Below are 4205 nucleotides of genomic sequence, written 5' to 3' on the forward strand. Positions count from 1 at the left end.
CGTAGATACATATACATACTTCACTAGTTACCCTTCTGTTCTACATACATACTTGCTACCATACATACATACATATCTACAATCACTAACCTCAGTCTACCGAGAGTACGTTCATAGTTCACCGTCTATACCTGTACTCAAGGTCGTGAACACGTACAAGGTTCGCAGTCCTTACCTATGTTCACCATTTATGGTACGTACAAGGATCGCGGTCCTTCCCTATACCATAGTACATCCACAACACGTACAAGGTTCGCAGTCCTTCCCTATGTTGCAACCTAATTCATAGCACGTACGAGGTTCGCAGTCCTCCCCTATGCTACAAAATCAGCACGTATAAGGTTCACAGTCCTTTCCTATGCTGAAATACATCCACAACACGTACAAGGTTCGCAGTCCTTCCCTATGTTGCAACCTAATTCATAGCACGTACGAGGTTCGCAGTCCTCCCCTATGCTACAAAATCAGCACGTATAAGGTTCACAGTCCTTTCCTATGCTGACACCTATCTACATAACGTATAAGGTTCGCAGTCCTTATCTACGTTTACATATATCATCTACTTCACGTATAAGGCTCGCAGTCCTTAACTACGCCATCACCAGCCGAGTCTATGTCCGACAGAAGCTAGAGGGATTTGCCATCCTAACTTACTATGTCGAACGTAGAACTCACATGCCATTCGTGTACCTAAATACACATACTTACATTATAACATAAGAACACTCTAGGCATTCTTTAACTCATTCATTTAACAACCATACCCCTTGTCGTTACGTGCAATATCCGAAGATCGTTCACGCCCCGACAAGTATTCATTTGAAATATTCATACATCTACGATATATAATATTCGTACCTTTATTTTTAACCTGACAGTACGCGCAATATCCGAAGATCGTTCGCGTACCGACAAACAATCATTCATATCTATCACACATATCACATATGACATACACTTATCACTTAGGATAAATGTATTAACAACACATCGAGTATGCACACAGCCCCGAAAACATAACAAGGAATGGGGCTAGAAACTCACCTGAACTCTGCTTCTTTCTTCTGATAGCTGTAAATCCCTTCTTTAACTGAGCTCGGCTGACTGTACAAGTTACACGTATCAATACTCGCCTGATCTAATCTGGTGGCCTAGTATTAGCTTACTTTTACTTATCGCTTTTAATTTATTTCCTAATCGAACTCGGCTTTAGGCGAAGTTGTCACCAGGCGAACTTAGCTTTAGGCGAAGTTGTCATCAGGCGAACTTAGCTTCAGGCGAAGTTGTCATCAGGCGAACTTGGCCTCAGGCGAAGTTACCAGTTAGGCGAACTTAACTTTACAGCGAAGTTGCCATCAGGCGAACTTAGCTTGCAGGCGAAGTTCATCAGGTGAACTTAGCTTGCAGGCGAAGTTCATCGCTTTGAAGGCGAAGTTGCCCAGTTGCAGGCGAAGTTGCCCAGATCAGCCGCTGTTAGGTTTCTGTCCAGCATTTTGAGCGATTTTAACACCCTTGCTATGGTTCAATATCACCCACTACGCTTCCCGACCATTTTCGGTCGTTTATACACTAAAAAGCTTGGATCTTTAAACTTCAAAGATCAAGAATCATACCTTTTTGAGCTTGTTTGGATCTCGTTTAACTTGTTAACACAACTAATCGCTCTCTCTCTCTCTCTCGGATCTGCCCGTTCCTCTCCTCGGCCCGGCGGCGGTGTAGATGGTGTGTGTGTTTTTGGAGTGTGTGTGTAGAAAGTAAGGAAATGAAGATATTTTTGGGTTTAGGGGATATTTATATCCCTGAAATCCCATGGACCTAAGGCCCATTCTCATTTAACTCGTCTCCATTAATCCAACACTAGCCCGACTCATACCAACTCCTACTTTATTATTTGTTTCCTGACAACCCGAGTAAACTTTCCCTCTATTAGTAAGTAATATAATTAATATCACTTTGAAATTTCGGGATGTTACATAAATGATCTTACATGTTATAAAATTTACACGTACAAAGTTCGAAATGCCACCTACACAGTACACATATGAACTTACACACGACAAAATTTACACGTACACAATTCGAAATACCATCTCCACAGTACATATATGAAGCGAAATACAATAAAGTTTACACATACACAATTCAAAATACCACTTACACAGTACAAATGAAACTCTTTTTTATATTAAACTACATATAATAAATAGCGGATCATGCTAATAACTTATAATTATAAAATTTTCACATACAGAAATGTCTAGCTTAATGAAAGAAATATAATAGTATAAATTATATATGACACTATGACCATTGGTTAAGCATAAAAAATGAAACCGTTAAATACCACTTACAAAGTACAAAATAAACTGTTTTTTATATATATTAAATTACGTATAATAAATAGCGGATCATGCCAATAATCTACATAAAATTTTCACATAAATTAATGTCTAGCTTAGTGAAAGAAATAAAATAGTAAAAATTATATATGACACTATGACCATTGATTAAGCATAAAAATGAAACCGATAAATGCATTAATATCTAGCTTAAAAAGGGCTACATCACAAAAGACATATGCATCATTTTTAATTAAAAATATATCATACACATGTGTTTGTATTTACGAATTTGTCATTTGTTTTGTTGGCCATTGATTAAACAAATCAATGGTTCAGATTCACTTCTCGTACTTCTCGCTATAATATAATTTCTTGCAAGATCCATTCCCCATATATATATATATATATATATATATATATATATATATATATATATATATATATATTATTACATTATAAAATAACTTGGATGAACTTTGTTTCAACGTATGTGTCGTCTATTCTAGGGACGGACCTAAGTGTAGTGGGCAGGGGTCGGGCGACCCCTGTGAGAAAAAATAATTAATACAATAAATGCTTTAAGATCCCGATCGGTCCTTATAAAATTTTGACACCGGCCCCTGTAAATCTTTGACAAAGCCTCACTAGAAGATTTGGTGACAAAGATTCAGAGTTGGTGAGGCGAGTGTTGCCGAAGTTACATGTTTACGGTTTTAAGTAAGGAAGAAGGGTAATAGTTTAAGATATATACAAATAATAATATAAAATGGAAAAAAAAAGGCTTTTATGCTTCTATATAGCATAGGTGTGCAAAAAAAAACTCATAGTAAGATTAGACAATTGAATTAAACTTTATAACTTTCTTTTTAGTTTCTATAATAATTTTTAGTCTAATTTTTGCGAAAATTCTGAAAATAGTCCAAATGAGGAGAGATGTTACTATAATAGTCCCTCAAAAAGTTATATTCCAGAAATAGTCATTAGAAATCAATTGGCGGATAGTTTTGAAAAAAATCCGATGGTTTTCGAGATCCAATACCAAGCTGTCAAGTGTCCCACTACCCACCTACCCCAATGGATTTCCCCTCAAAATCATCGGTCCAGACGGTTTTCCGATCAAATCAAGCTCCTCTCAAAACCATCTCCCCACATTCCTTTCCTCATGATTTCATCTACAACGTTGGTTTTCAATTTTAGATGAGTTCAATATCAATCAATGAAATACATAAATAGGATATCAAAACAATGGTTGTTCTTCATCTTACAACACCACCATAAAGCCACCGGAAACAACCACAACCATCAAACACCTCCACACACTCCACCAACTAATCCGGTGAGAAGCCGAAGGAGCTGATGCCTTCGCAGCCGGGCCTTTACCACCATCAGCATCGGGTGTATTCGCCACCGGAGCTACATTCGGAATCGGCGCAGGTGCTGGCAATGGAGCAGGAATATCAGTCCCGAAAATTGCTTCCGGAAGCAACACTTTATTCACCTGGTAAATCGCAACTGGGTCAGTCGAATGCACGCTGCTGTTGACCACCGTGTTCGTCCAACCGGACCCAATGTGCATGGTGCCGGAGTCATCAGTGAAGTTCAAAGTGTCGATACCTCCGCGAGTGTGTTCACCGGTCCAGCACTGCTGAGGTTTTTGAAGTCTGAGAGTGAGTAGTAATGTTGGAGATGAAAGCAGGAGGAAAGGAATGTTGGGAGATGGTTTTAAGAGGAGCTTGATTTGATCGGAAAACCGTCTGGACCGATGATTTTGAGGGGAAATCCAATGGGGGTAGGTGGGTAGTGGGACACTTGGTAGCTTGGTATTGGATCTCGAAAACCATCGGATTTTTTTTCAAAACTATC

General features: G+C 38.6%; 1 pseudogene; it reads right to left on the reverse strand.

The window, feature by feature from the left end:
• Positions 1-3603: 3603 nt before the first annotated feature.
• Positions 3604-3918, reverse strand: LOC143546314 (fasciclin-like arabinogalactan protein 7 pseudogene; annotated as a pseudogene).
• Positions 3919-4205: the final 287 nt, after the last annotated feature.

This window comes from Bidens hawaiensis, unplaced genomic scaffold, assembly GCF_021521415.1.
Source record: "Bidens hawaiensis isolate Kalapana, Puna unplaced genomic scaffold, B.hawaiensis_p1.1 tig00000055_1, whole genome shotgun sequence".
In the NCBI taxonomy this organism is placed as follows: Eukaryota; Viridiplantae; Streptophyta; class Magnoliopsida; order Asterales; family Asteraceae; genus Bidens; species Bidens hawaiensis.